The 15,576-nt window shown below is 40.1% G+C and overlaps 1 protein-coding gene and 1 long non-coding RNA gene across 10 annotated transcripts in view; one reads left to right on the top strand and one right to left on the bottom strand.

Annotated features, from left to right (window-relative positions):
• LOC117152218 overlaps window positions 1-15,576 on the top strand; it is a 77,971-nt gene that overhangs the window by 27,514 nt on the left and 34,881 nt on the right. The window lies entirely within an intron of this gene.
• Window positions 1-15,576, bottom strand: part of LOC100744431 (insulin-like peptide receptor) — a 43,820-nt gene that overhangs the window by 26,581 nt on the left and 1,663 nt on the right. For 4 of the 9 annotated variants that reach the window (XM_033320535.1, XM_033320641.1, XM_033320654.1 and 1 more), the window contains exon 2: window positions 13,241-13,369. The exons of 1 other annotated variant lie outside the window; for it this stretch is intronic. The gene's annotated coding sequence lies outside the window, so the exon portion shown is untranslated. 4 more of the 9 variants (XM_033320552.1, XM_033320570.1, XM_033320587.1 and 1 more) reach the window with 4 other exon arrangements.

Raw genomic sequence — 15,576 nt, 5'->3', positions numbered from 1 at the left:
AAACTAAAGTGAACGACCTTATCAAACGGTAATGGAAACATTCAGGTGGCTTTTAGTTCGACTAAAAATGTTCATCTTCGAGTAAATCGTATACTTATTGGTTTCTCTCGTGAATACAACGTAATTTAGTATGCAATTTAGGTTGCATCTCTTTAACTTCCTCCTTGGCTCCTTCTTCTTCCTTTTCACATTAAGAAGTAATGCCGAAGTAAACAGATTTGTTTTGATCTTGCTACGAGTACTTGACATTTTCGAGTATTTGATTTGCCCTGATATCAAGCCATTCCAAATTTCCGAGATAATACACGCACTTGAAAAACAGTTCATAAGAAATTCCACCAAGTGAATGGTCCATACGTTTCTCGTGCTCGTAATTAAATCTTACGAAAAACTCGGGTGGTCATGAAGGAGCCCGAAATCGTACGAACTGGCATCATTCCGCCCATTCATAAGTTGACGCGGCCCTGATAACGAGCTGATAAACAGCGGATTGGCTCGTGTCTGAGCCCTCGTTTCTTATCAGCCACTCTGCCAAGGAATTCGTGACGATACGTGATCTAGACGACATGAATAATTCGTAACGCAGAGAAGTACGTCGTCGAATTTCGTTAGAGAAATATGTCCACTCAAAATAGATCCCTTTAAAATCTATTATAAACAATAAGAGATAGATCTTTGAAACAGGGATACACGATCGACGTAAAACGATGTAAAATTCACGTTGTTTCGTCAGCTTTCAACAGGGAATGGCGAAATAAGTTTTACTATAAAGTACATAGATAAAAACCAGGCTACATGTATTTCAGTTTGTATGAACTTTACAGAGCATTTGCATAGCATAGTATCGAGAGTGTTGGATAATCTATTTACGAACGACCCTCAAATTATTTCGAGCAACTCGCGTATATCAGAAATAAATCATAGTATCTATTCTGTTCGTATTTGAACCGATCCAAAACAAACAGGCTGAAACCATTTTGAATCATCGACAAGATGTGATAAAAGAAGAATGATCACACGTTTAAAATTAAGCCCAAGATATACTACAGTAGAGAAAAGCATATTCTCTTTTCTTCTTTTTCTAACTGTACAATGTCCTAACTGTTCTAAGTCCAAACGTTAACTGTTTGCGAGTATAGCTGACTGAATACCACTGGTAAAGTTTGAAAGCGATCTGAGAATACATTTACGAGTCACGATGGACGACCAACTGCTCAAATAATTTTCTGATTTTCCCAAAGTATACGTTTCTGCAATAAATATTTTCCATCTTCTATACGAATTTCCGGATTTCAGTTTCAAACTTTGCCAACGTGATCGCGCCAATTGTATCATATCGTCGTGTATCATAAAAAATCTTTCGCGTGACACACGCAGTATATTTACAAAAACCGTCCGTAAGTGTTGGAATAAATGGAAGTGGCGGTGAACGCGTTAATGTAATATTCGCCATCAAGAATTGAGAAAAACGAATTTACAGCGACGAATTCGCGTAAAACTTGGCCGACGAATTTCAAGTTCGCGAGAAATGCTACAAACTCGAAAGGAATTCGACTGTGTATACGGTCGCGCGTCCTCGAAATGACAAGATTCGACTTTCATCGACGTTCGACGACAAGTTGCAAAATTAATTAACGCATCGAGGTATCTTGGCACGCTCGCGTTTGGTTCTTAGCACGAAAAGTATGCCAGCCGCAGCCCAGGGCCGGCATAGTTGCGCGGCTATGTTATTTCGCCATAGCGACAGACGCACGTGCACGAATTTTCAGTCGAACGACTCATCGCGCTATTTATTAGCAACTTTTACACCTCTCGGTCTAAGGAACTTGCATCTTTCATATACTCGTCACGCGTTAAAGTCGTGCTACTTACGACGAAATTTCGGCAGTGAAGCTTCGCTTGTTGCGATCTTTTCTTCATACGAGTGTAATAGATATCGTGAAACATCGTACACAGCCCAATACAGATTTCAACAGTTCAAACTTGGTCTCTTATGACCTTCGCCCGACACGAATCTTGATGTTCTATTGTGTTAGATCGACCAAGAAATTTTATCGTCAGCTTTTCTGTGTATATTTACGAGTAGATCGTGTACGTTCAGACGTCCGTACAATTTCATATTTTTATTTACAAACGCGACTGAAGTAGGATCCGAGTAAAAATTTGTTTCCCCTAGTAAACACGATAAGAAGTATGTGCTTCGCTTTGGATATTTAAATTTCTCGTATACAGGGTGGTTGGTAATTGGCGGTACAAGCGGAAAGGGGGTGATTCTACGCGAAAAAAGAAGTCGAAAATATAGAATAAAAATTTTTCGTTCGAGGCTTTCTTTTCGAGAAAATCGACTTTGAATTTCCGCTCGGTACGCGCGCACTTTATCGCGTCTCGTTATAACGGAGCTCACTGTAGATCGTTGTCTCGATGGAAAAATTAAAAAAAGAAAAAAAATTTTTTCGCGTGGAATCACTCCCTTTCCGTTTGTACCACCAGTATAACCAACCACCCTGTATAAGCAATAAATACATAAACGTGCGCTATCTATTTATTTCTGTGCTTAGTATATGACAGTCCATAATATGTACTTTGCTGAACAAATTATTTGTTGAAAATTCGATCGATCGATCGTTCCACGACGAAACGCACCAGAAATCTGGCATTTTGTTGAAGCTTCAAAAAAAAAAAAAAAATATACGATAAAAGTAGTTCTCTCAGCCTTTTCTAAATATAAATTGGCAATTTCTTCGGGTCTTTATAAATCTCCCCGATAGGAAAAATATTCGATGCTGAGAATCAAGTCGTAGAGTAGTGGTTGGAAGGATATTTTAATAAGAACAATGAGAAATTTATCGAAAAGGACGCTATATCGAAGACTAATTAGTAGAAATTCCAGTGCGAATAATTGGTTCCCATCCTTTCGAAGAATAAAAACGATAGAACCTTTCGACGCGCCTGATAGAATTTTAAATTCTTTCGTTCTATGTACCAATCGTGATGTACGACCGACTGGATACGATCGAGCGAGAATTAGTTAAAGGTTGATGTGATCGTGAACCTTCGAGGATGTTAACGATGTTTCGTTCGCGATCTCACGTTTTCCTCGTGGTTGCTACTCGATAGGATATCCGAGATTCAGAAACGAATCACGTAATTCCAAGGATATACACATACATATTAATTTCTTCCTGCAGACCATGAACGAAGATTAAACGATTAAACTCGAACCCTCTGTGTGCTTAATTTTCCAGATTTTAACTAATAACTAACAACGTTTCGGTGTACTTAGTTTGGGATATTGTTCGTGGTACGGTTAATTAATTTGAAATGCTACGGTATACCTCGGTACAAATTCCCTACAAATGGTTCGTAGTTTGGTAAAAAATGTCCCAAGTTCTTGTTTGCAGGATGCAGTCTCGCGTGTGAGATTATAACATAAACGGTCTTGTGCCATTTCTTTTCGCATTTGACCATCGTTTAGCTTTCCATTGCACTATGGTTTTCATTTGGTTAAGATTTGTATATAGTTTCCAAGAGCGTTCGGCTTTTGTTTAATTGGAATTTTTATTTAATTTCCAAGCCATCGAAAATTCGCCAAACCCTTGGATTTTAACTTTACCAGCGCACGATCGAGTCACGCGAAAAACAAATTCGTCCACTAATGTTATATTCCGACATTAAAACGAAAATATAAAACCAAAATTTCTTTCTAAGTGAAAGAAAATTAAATTGATCAGTTTAGCTTCCTAGTAACTCGATTTTAACTTTATTGAAACCTGTGTCACTCGTATTAGCCACGATTTCACTCAATTATGTAGGAGGGAAAAGAAGACCAAAGCAAATTTACCCCAAGACAGCTCATCTCGCGAATCCCATGAGTCACGATAAACCCTTCTATCACGAACAATTTTATCAACCCTGAAACGAAAGAAAAAGAAGGAAAAGCGGAGAAGAGTACTCCCTTTAGAGGCGACTTGTTCCGTAGCACGTAACGAACACTAGCCTCGCTATAACGCACATTGTTTTCACTCGCAACCCATTTCCGGTCTCTCTGTTCGCCTCATGCTGACGCAACAAACGATAACAGAGAACAAGAAACAGAAAAAAAAAAAAGAAATATAGATACGTTACCGCCTACAAATATGTAAAATACTCTTGAAACGAACCTGTTTATTATTATTTTATTTATTATTAAACATGTTCCTCTCTCGAGTGATACAGCTGTACATACAACTGATTTCAACTTAGATCTATTTATAAACAAATGAACAGCAAAGGCACGTTCTTCTATCACAACTTTCAGAATATATCAAAAATATCAATCTTTTGATCTAATTATACCAAATGTCTAAATATGAATGGTAGCTGCAGATGCGCGTGTTTACGAGCTGATGCTTTTTTTATCATCTTTACGCAAAACCGACCACTTTTCATTGTCCTGAATGAACGTGAGCGAGCGAGACCCGACGAAATAATAAGAAAGACAGAAACGAAGCGGTAGAGCAAAATCGTTTGAAAGAACGTCAACAAGCTGACTCACGAACGAAGCGTTATGTTAACCGGACCATAATTAGATGGACATGACGTTGTAACCTCGTGCCGAAATTTTCCAGCTCGAGAATTCGTCCGGAACATTCTGCAAGCTTATTTTGCTGTTAAGTCGCGGTCCTCGTTCTTGTTACACGCTAATTAATTTCATTTATAAATTACGCGTGATTACGTATAAATGGACATTCGGAAGTACTTGCAATTCTTTTGAAAGAATTTCGAATTGTTCTGTAAGAGATATAAGTATGGTGATATTAGATATAACTCGATGCTGCAACGACAGGAAAATATAATGACGCAATAGCGCCACGGAATTGATTTACATTCCCGAGGAATGTATCTTAACCAGTTAGCTGTTTTCGACGAGTATATTCGTCATGAAGAGATGGCAATATTTTGCGTTACGACGTTCCCTGTCGGCAATAAAATTCAAAAATAAAATAGTCGTTTCATTATAATTTAATTCTGTGTAATAACAGCCACGTATACTCTGTATTTGACGAGTATATTCGTCGCAGTTTACTTTTTCCGACAAGTTTTAGGCACACGCTTTTCAAAGAGGTCGCAACAGCTAACTGTTCGAATATTTGAATTTTATTATCGAGCCAAAATAAAGACCGACGTAACAAAATATTCTTAACGTTGACATATTCTTTATTTTTAATCGAAACAAACCGAAACAAAGTATAATTAACATTTTCGCTGCGTTATCAGAAATTCGTTAACTAAAATTGAAATTTCAACTAAATGAAAAATATTCGAAATAAATCCACATCGGTGATCGACAAATTATATTTGCAAATTATTATATTTTATATTTCCTCCGATAATAATATCATAACGATAACGATGACAAACACGATAATAATCATTCGGATCGGTAAATCACAAAAGCCGTACATACCAAACCTGAAATATTCGCCAATTAATCGAATGGACAAGATACGGATTGATTAAGCAACGATGTTGACCGTATCATCGCGAACGAGCGTAATATCGATACAATTAAAATTCTCCAATGAAATTGTGAAGAACGTTCGACTGTTGATAATTAACGTGCAAATGGTGTTTTACGAGCAGAAAACGAAAAAAGAGAGAAATAACCCTTGGTGTAACAGGCAACGAAATCAGCGATGCAAAATGCTCGACTGGTAAAGATACAATTAGATTAGTCGTAATTACAGCTTGTAACAAGACGATACGCACGGTATTTTACAACCGCAAGACTGTGTGAAATTACGTATTTGTACATTAAGGATGGACTGCGAGGCTCGTTAACGTCTTAATGATAACGATCATGAAAACCATACGTATGCTTGCTAATACCTTATTACGTTATTAGTCCTCGAGTATCGGTATTCAAATTATTGCGAAATACTTTATGCCGTTTTTTAAACTTGCACTTTAACTTCCTCGGTGGTTTCATTTGAACTTATTATAAAACTATCATTTCTACGGACTGTCTGTTGACAGTAATTAAACGACGATACGTATTGATATCGAAAAGCATCGGTCGAGTCGAGCACCATTAATATCTTTCAACGCATTAATATATCAACATCAGAGTCGCCAACATTTACACGCCAGTATCAACTTTCCGACACTACTCGTGCGCGGTATCTTCTTTTTCCATTTCCTCTAACGTGTTTTCTCGAAAGCAAAAATAAATCACGGAAGGTCATCTCGATTATCAATTTCATGGAAAGAAAAATCACAAGCAACCAACAATAATAATGCCTAGGAGAATTGTTCGCGGGAAGGAAATTCTTTCGAGTTTATCCCGAAACGAGGGCACGGTCGGTTTAGCGAGATGCGAAACCAAGACGAGTGCAACCGAGAGATAATAGCGGATTATTTCTAGAAACGCAAATTATATTCACGCGCGTAAACAACGTTCACCGTTGCGGCAAACGAGACGATGACGATAGAGAAATCTCATTTACGTGATTACGGGCCGGATCATCGGGCAAACGAGATTAGACGAAGGCAAACGGGAATGACAGGACGAGAAATTGCATCACTGCGTCGTTACTTTGGTCGTTCGAGCCACGTGACTTATTCCTCGTTTCCTGCAAGGTTCCATGCGAAGGGCGTACGAAAATTAAGGAGGAACGACGCAGAAAACGGGCGATATTCGGTCTTCGAGTAACACGCGACGATCGATCAACTAAAATGGCGCACGTTTGACCCCCTCCAATCGTGGCAGCTTCGTTTAATATACTGTTCGAAATGACGCTAGCGTATCACGTGACTTGGGAGAATGATTCAAACGTCAGTTTTAATACAGCGACGTGCTTTCGCCGCAAGGTAATATACAGGATATGACAGTACGTAAAATGGTAAATTATGAAAAAGAGGGAGGGACGTTTACGATCGATTTTCATGCTCGCTCGTAAAAGTCAAACACTTCTCTATGGATCTTTTACATTCCACCGTAATCCCGAGTCTACGCATTGGCGCGGAGCTTCTGATGATAAATGTTTCCTGGCTTATACGTAGACACAAGTTCGTTCATCGCGAACAGCGTAAAAAGACCATAGCGTCTGATCGCGACGAAAAAAACACGCGGAAGAAGAGACGCATCGACGGGGAAATGCTTTCATCGAAGTTAGTCGACCATTAAATTACTATTCTCGTGCTTAACATCTGTCGCCACCAATTTGATCGACTTTCACCGCTTCTATCTGCGCCAATTTTCGATATTCAAATAATACCAGATTCTATGGTCTATGAACATCTACGAAAACAAAACGAAACAAAATTGCGAGGAACAACGAAAAACAAGATTAACCTTGCCGAGCTTCTGAAAAATCATATTTTCTTCCTAGTCAAGATACGACGCGATAGGAATTCTATCCGTTTACTGGGTCGGCAACTGATCGTGGATTTTACCACCTAATGACAAAATCCTCGATCGCTTGGTTGTCGACCAAGCAGGTCGGAAGAAGAGCGACAGAATAAAATAAAACCAAATAAGAATCTTCTTCCTATTGTTTAAGTATAGAATGAAAATTCTCACAATAGAAATTTCCACCAAAGCGGAGAAGCTCGCTAGAAAGATAGTAGAAACGAGGAAATTTTTACATCGAAGAAATCAAAGACAGATAAAAAGGTAGTTAAACTTTTAGTTGGAGAACGTGTATGTTTCCGAACATTGCTAAATCATCTCACGAAGGTCTAAAAGTTCTATACGATATTTCCTAAATTTGTCTCATCTACCTTCCGAATCTGTATCAATTTTCCACCGAGTCCCTCGAGTTTCCCTTCGCATCGACGATGTCTGGAGCCAGATAGACGAGCAACAGGCGATATTCAAAAGTGTACAGACACATTTTTGCAGAAAAGACTTCGAGTAAGGCCCGATGTAGATAAACGATGTCATGTAGTCGCGGCTTTGTACATACAAGTGAAGCTGTGAGACTTGGCAGCTTTAGCACGTAACATATAATGTACGAAATACGTATCGGATTGCAACAGTAGATCGTAGTCGAGACATAGCAAAATCGCGTAATATTTATTACGCACATATTGTACGGTGTTTCTTTACTCTGTGATTGTTTACAGCGACGACTAAACCGAGGACTTTTATGAAAATGCATATGTATTTTAGTTATGCAAATAATTTCAAATGTTAGTTACTATCTCGGTAGATTAGACAAAGAGAATAATACGAACATAAATTTTTATTTCGTCGCATTCTCCGGTTATTTTCTTAACAAAGTGCTACAAATTGCCAGACTGGCGCAACTATTTCAAGATAACACAACAAAGCGTTGGAATCTCCTCTTAGTGTGCAATGGTAAACGCGTGTTAATTTCTATTTCTGTGATTTGAGAATTCCATCGTTCATTCTCTCCGCAACAGCTTCACTTGCGAATGTTCTTCTTTTTCGATTCCATTACAACCATCGATATATTTCACGACGTACCGTATGCGTATTCTGCGATTAGAAATACACACAAATCCGACGAATCACACATTGAAGACAGGTCGCGTGCATCGAGTAACGGCGATTAATACGAAATCGGAACGGGGTGCAGCATCGCATCTCTCGTCTGCGCTGCATCGGTTCTAATCCGCACGATGTATCTACATAACCGGACTATCGATTTGAATGATCATCAGGATCAGACTCCGTACAATAAGGGGCCAGTTAACCGCTCGTGTATCAGGGGTTAATGGCCTCCGGAAATTGCTATTATTCGCCATAGAATCAAACCGTTGCAACGCAAAATTATACCGTTGGACATTTATACTTAGCCGACGATTAACCTTGCGGTTTATTTTCGATTCAATTTGTATCCTTCTAACTTTAAAAAATATATCACGAGTTTCGGTGAAATAAACCGGAGCACCGTTATTGGCGAAAGATGGAAATATAAAAAGTCGAGGATCGCAACGAGTTTAAATTAACGAAAACATCTACTTTGCATATTTTATTTCATGGGATCGCGTGATTCGATAGACGATCTATTTTCAGTGGGTTGCGGAATCGATCGAAGGCGTGGAAACAAGAACATATAAACACCGTGAGAAAACGCTTCCAGGAAGCTTCGGCAACGACCCACGCATTGCTTTTGCGTCGTCCCAAATTACGTGTGTCAAGAGATCACGGCCTCTTTTGGCCTCTCCCACCCTTTTCGGTTTATACTACTTGCTCACCGACAGACGAACGCTTCGAGGACATTTCCAGCCGTTTACGAGGAAATAGATGCCTCTTTGGCTTATATGGCCACGTGTGTCCTTTTCGGCCGATTAGACGTAGTCACGATATACAGGCTGATTCATTGGAATTTTGGGATCTATGGTGTACGGATAAGCGTGAAGCTCGATTACGCAGAATTTAAATAATATTCCAAAATCGTACGATATATTCCATAAACGATCATCGAATTTCGGTTTGACAGCAAAGGCTAACACGTATAATTGGTCATAATTCATTACGTTCCTCTTGTGACTCTTACAAACAGATTTTACAATCAAATTATTTTCGACGCGTTTTCACGTCGATCATGTAACGATAAATATTTCCCACGTTGTCGCTCTGTATATCGATATTATAAAAATTTGTTTAAACTTCAAATGAAAATTTTATATAAAAAGGATACTTCTATGCGACTGTGTAAAAATTAAACGATAACCTGGAGAAGACGTACGCTTACTAACGCTGATATAAAACATGTTAAAATTGATGATACTGTGATGGCATAAATTTGAAGAAAAAAAAAGTCCATAAGAATAAAGTTGCAAAGAAGTTCCATCACTCAAAATCTCCCAGTGACCTTAATTTCTCTACCTGTATCAATTCGTCACGAAATTCCATACTGCTTTCCCGATTACTTCTGACCTACGTATAGTTATTTGTCCTTAATTCGGTGTATATTGGGAGACACAGGAGAAGCTGACATATCGTCTTAATGATTTCATCGATTTCAGTCGTTGTTACACGACAAATAGACACGCGCGTTTTGTGCGACAAGAATTACTTGTTACTTTGAAACTGAGTTCCCTGCGGCGAGCGTACGAAGCGCGATACCGTGCTAATTGATCTACATTTTCGTCGTCCTTGACCGTCACATTTTCCTTTTCCATGGAAACCTCGATCTCCTTAAACGGCTGTATTACAGCCACGACCTTCACGCGAGGAAATTTCCACTTTTCCACTTCGTAACTTTCATTTTCGTGCCGGTCAGTTCGTTGCTAGTAGTGGTCGCTATGATAGCGCAAATACAGCGCGTATTACACGCCGGGATGAAAATCGCGAAAACGTGGAAGCACGGCTATTTAACTTTCGATTGAATCGGACGTTCAATTTTCTGTCAAAACGCAAGTTCTAGCCAACCTTAACCCATCGAGGCTGGAACTTACGTTGACGCAGCATTTCATTTCATTCCCTCTTGATCGATTCACGTTATTCAATTCTGTTAAATTCGTTCGATTTATGCGATGCTGAAAAACAGTCGCAAGAATTCGCTGAATATTACTTTCGTTACTACTTACTCGAAGCGTCAAATACAAAAATGTATATCATTACGATGAACTAGCTCTTTCCTTTTCCAAATAAATAAGACAAGTAAATAAAGTTTCAACCAGATGCTGTGTTATCTACGCCCAAGTTGTATAATAGTACTCGATAAACGTAGTAACGTAATAGAAACATCGAGAGAAAATAGAATGCTTATTCTACGATTTTCATTCATGAAAGAAAAAAAAAATCGATTAAGATTAATGGAAACCGAAGAAATTGCATCACGGTGGTCGCGATAACACGTTATCGCTGCAAGGTATACGTCATGTGTGTCACAACCGTTGCGTCAAACTCGTTGAATCGGTTCGCGTTACGTAGGTAAATGCTTGGTGCGCGTCTCATTAAAAATTAGCCGTACACGTTCATTGTCTTCGTTCGTAGTCCGATCGTTTCGTCGACCGAGTCGTTCTATATTAAAACCGTTGGAAAAGCGTCCCTCCCCAAATGCACCGGACCGCGATACCAGGGAGATGATCTCGACCTTATTAAACGGCGCAGACCTTTTTTAAACTATAAGTCGTCGGCGTTCCCGTTCTACGATCCCGACGGTGATTTCTCGCGATCGTTATCGTGTTTAGTAACGTTCTCGACGTACATGTGTCCGCGTTTCTTTTCCATCGGTAGCGACACGTTGTCGTTATTTTTAGAACAGAAGCTGATTACGGAAGAGTCGAGATAATGGGGATGATCGGTCGTAACGATGCGAGCTGTCGTTTCGTGTTCATAGTCGAGAATACAATAACTTTCATCGTTTCGTTAACTGGTCACGTATTTTATCCTGTCGGTTATCGAGGATGGTGTACCTTTAATAAAATCTTCTTATCTCTCTTTTCCATCGAGCGTAAATGAAATACGGCTATCTGATACGTTTCTTTACTCTGCATACGTAAAAGTGGTTACACGCTAGCTAGATGGTTATTTCTATGGGAAAATTTATGCGAGAGAAAATTTAACCGAACGAGAGACGTGACAATAATTTTCCTCAGATCAACCACCCTTCCGTCGCTAGCTTACGTAACCATTTTGTTATATCTGATGGTCAATATTTCTCTCGTTTCCCGGTCTCCGTCACAGCTCCCTGCATTCGCGTGACGACGAACCAGCCATGTTTATTTCACACCCGAACGAAATTCTGACAGTCGGGTAAGGATGGAAAGAACGATCTACGATAAAAATTTTGTTTACGAGGGAACACGCTCTTTCTCTCTCTCTCTCTCTCTCTCTCTCTCTCTCTCTCTGTCTCTCTGTTGAAGGTTATAATTTCAAGATAATCACAATAACACAAAACATGGTTGCGTCACGGCTTTTTCTCATCGAGTTACGATCCTCTTTAAATCGTGTCTTCATTCTGATACGCGGTTACGTGACTTTCGATTCTTTACGTATGCGATACAACCTACTATAAATAATTTAACGTGATTTAAGCTCGCGCACGTAAATTGACAGTTTTTTCTTATTATAGCAATCGGTCAAATTAAACGGCCACTAAACGTAATTTATCGCAGAATCGTTAAATTTAACGTTTCCGTGCGCTCTGTATCTTTCGTTTAAAATTTAACGATCATCGATATCAGTATGCACGCTCGTCCGCAATAACTTCGTTGCATAATTGATCAATTAATTGAATTTTGTTTACTAGCGCCGCAAAAACCGTTTCGTTGGCTAGCCAATTAATTGTTCGCAGCATGTTTACGCGTAATTAGCATTTTCCACGATTTACGAACGAACGTACTTCGAAACCGACTCGAAACGACCATTGCGGTTCCTCGCTCGAGCGCCTTTTTATTTACTTCCGTTTAATCGCTTCCGATTAATCGAATGTCGTGCAACGTGTTTTCTACGCGCACGTGGTGCAGAAGACAGCGTGTGCGCGCGCGAGCTTCTTCCACGCGTGCAAAAAGTACGTCGGCACGGAGAAGCAGAGACAAAAAAAAAACATTGTTCACGCGATACCCTGAGCGCGGAACAAGTGTCGCAAAGTCGAAGTTGAACGCTGTTTCGCGAGCACGTGACAGATATGTATATCTCGTGCTGAGCCAAACAATGGTTCACGAGTTGAAAAAAAAAAGACATCCAGAATGGTTTTCAATTTTAACCCAAGTTCTATCGTAACGAAACGGCTAATTATCTTGTCTTTTCACAGCGGCACGGCTTTGGCACGGTATACGACTGCTTATGTCGTATACTGATTTTTTACAAGATATTCAAATTTTACCAATATATGTAACCACGATCAGAATTCTAACGAAATGCGAAATCACGAAACTTCAAGAAGTTTTGCACAACACGCGTAATATTAATAAACGTACGAGTAATCGAAACAGTTTCGTGACTCACTGTAGACTGTACTTATATAGTAATCAATATTTCCAGTAAATGCATTTATCCCCTAATATTGACACTATCTTCGTAGCAAACAAACTATTCTAATCCGCATGCTTAATCGCCACACCATTATCGAAGCACCTTTTATCGAAAAAATCATGCGTCTAGACGCCGGCGAACAAATAACATTCTCTTCGACATACTTTGGCCGACACGCAATTCGAACGGCTATGGGACACGATCGCTTGTTGCGCGTTATTATCGCAGAAACCGTTCAAATTGCCGGCTAAGGAACGTGCCGAAACTTTTTACGCGCCAATACTTACGCGTGTCATAGATACATACATACATTCCTGGCCGCGATGTGGATCCGTGTCGTTCGTCCTCGATGATGACACGTCGATAACACAATCACTACCGAAGCACCACTGCCGTGTGTCCCACATTACTCGGCATGCCGATAGTCCGAAATCACTGCGTAAATAACGAAAATAGATATGAAGTAAAAAGGCCAAGTAGAACGATTTTTGCACGTACATAGACGTGTAGATGTACGCATGCAGTTGCTCACGGCGGTCTGTTTACACGCTTCAAGTTTCCAGTGTATGTGTACGTATGATATTATCAATAGAAACCAAAAGGCAACGCTATCAGTTATACATCAGTGCAAAGTGAAAAGGTAAATTTGCTCGGCATATTAAGGTGTTTGGAGGAAGACTTAGGAGAGACTTTTAGAACGAAATTTTATCAGAAATTACGAAACGTTTAACGTTTTGATTTGATCAGTTCTACGAAGGTTCTTAGCGACGTCTATGTGGAGGACTTCTTCGTACGTGTATTATATATGTTATATGGACATTTGCATGTATGAATTTTTTTATATGTGTGTCAAACTTGTTTCGACTTCGAGGAGAACTTTTGGTGTTTCGAGAAAATCTTTCGCGTAAAAGTGAAACAGATCGCGCGTACCAACAACGACAAGAGATAAGATGTTTTATTTCGTATAGGAAACTTAAGACTAAGGACTAAGACAAAACTTTTTCCATCAGAAACTTTTCTCTTTGATTCTCTGTGACGTTTAACGAGAACAGAAAACGGTTAAGTATACTTGTTCTACGATTTCACATAGCTGTGGAAATATGTTCAAAGAAAATGAACCGCAAAACAATTGCTGTGAGCTAATGTCTTTGTTCGTTTTAAAAAACGTTTCCGGCTCGAGGAGTACACGTAGATATTTGTGATTAATTGTACAAGTATAGGGGTATATACGTAGGTACAAGTGCACGTGGAAAAGGAGCTGGATCGATGTGTACGGTAACGCGACCGATTACAAAACACACGACCACAGACTAATTCTCTTTTTCTGCGTCGTCGCCTAGCCGGAACTTTTTCAAGGCTTCGCCCGTAGAAGATTTCACAAGAGACACGAGTTTGCTCTATACACCACGAAATTCCATCTTTTTTCTTCCAACACTTCGCTCCTCGGACTATTTAGGACAAAGACTGCGTGCGTGAGTTGATGCGTACGTGCGCGCGCGTGCTCACTCCTTCGACTGACGCGCGATGATTCGTAGCCGCTTCTAATGCGTAGTTAGCTTCGCGGACTCCGGTAAAATAAAATAAAACATAAAACATAAAGAGAAAGAAGAAACACAAAGAACCACTCCCCGAAGGTTAAAGCGCCGAGACGCCACCACCGCAAGTAGCCTCTGCTCTCGACGATCTACGCACCGCTTGTTTACTTTATCCCACCTTCGAACAGGTTGTTGATACGCGATGGAATCATATTTACGTACCAGAAGAATTCATAATTCACGGCACTGAACTTCGTTAAACAGTTCGATCTAGTCTGCTTCTTTTGTGTTTACTAGCACAATTGGAATATCGTTTCTTATGCGACTATAAAGATTTAAATAGTACAACGGAAGTACGAATTCACATGGATGACGAACAGACATCACCAAACGAACAAGTACACCAAACACCGTTCAAGGCGACCATGTTATCGTCACTGGCGCGCCTCGGGTTGCTTTTTTAAACATGATACCGTTAACTCCCCGCGGTACTCACGCGCGACGCGTTCGACACACGCGTACACACTACACGCGACGAAACAAAACGCGGCTCGGCACGTCCGATTGCTGTAAGAACCGCGTAATTCACATGCGACGCTAAGAAAACTCGCCGCGACGGTAGGGGAATGTCATAAAAGTGGGGGTAGGGAGAAAGGGTGGTCACGAGTGGACACGACTGCGAAATTCTGCTCTCGTGTATTCGGAAATCCTTCGATCGTTGAATTTCCTTCGCACGACAGGATATACGTCTATGCACGCACGATCGCTTAACTCGAGACGGAGAAAAACAGAGAATATGTAAAAACACGTGCCACAAAAGGCAGGCAGACACAGACAGAGTAGCACGACTGACGGACGAAAGGAAAAACCGGTCGGGAGGAAACTATAATTGCGACGCACGACGTGAGACCGTTTTCTTTCCCGTCGCCATTATCGAATGATAAGAAAAAGAAGGGTTGTTCCGACAAAGTGGGAGGGGGGTGCGACAAGGAAGGAAGCATGGAAAGCATGGTCTTCCTCTAGACTAGATAAAGAGAAAGGTATACTATATTGGAGAGGAGAGAGAGGAGAGAGGAGAAAGAGAGAGAGAGAGAGAGAGAGGCGGCT

The sequence above is a fragment of the Bombus impatiens genome, unplaced genomic scaffold, assembly GCF_000188095.3.
Source record: "Bombus impatiens unplaced genomic scaffold, BIMP_2.2 scf_0010, whole genome shotgun sequence".
In the NCBI taxonomy this organism is placed as follows: Eukaryota; Metazoa; Arthropoda; class Insecta; order Hymenoptera; family Apidae; genus Bombus; species Bombus impatiens.
The sequence above is the reverse complement of the archived record's forward strand: the minus strand, read 5'-3'. Positions and strand labels throughout refer to the sequence as shown.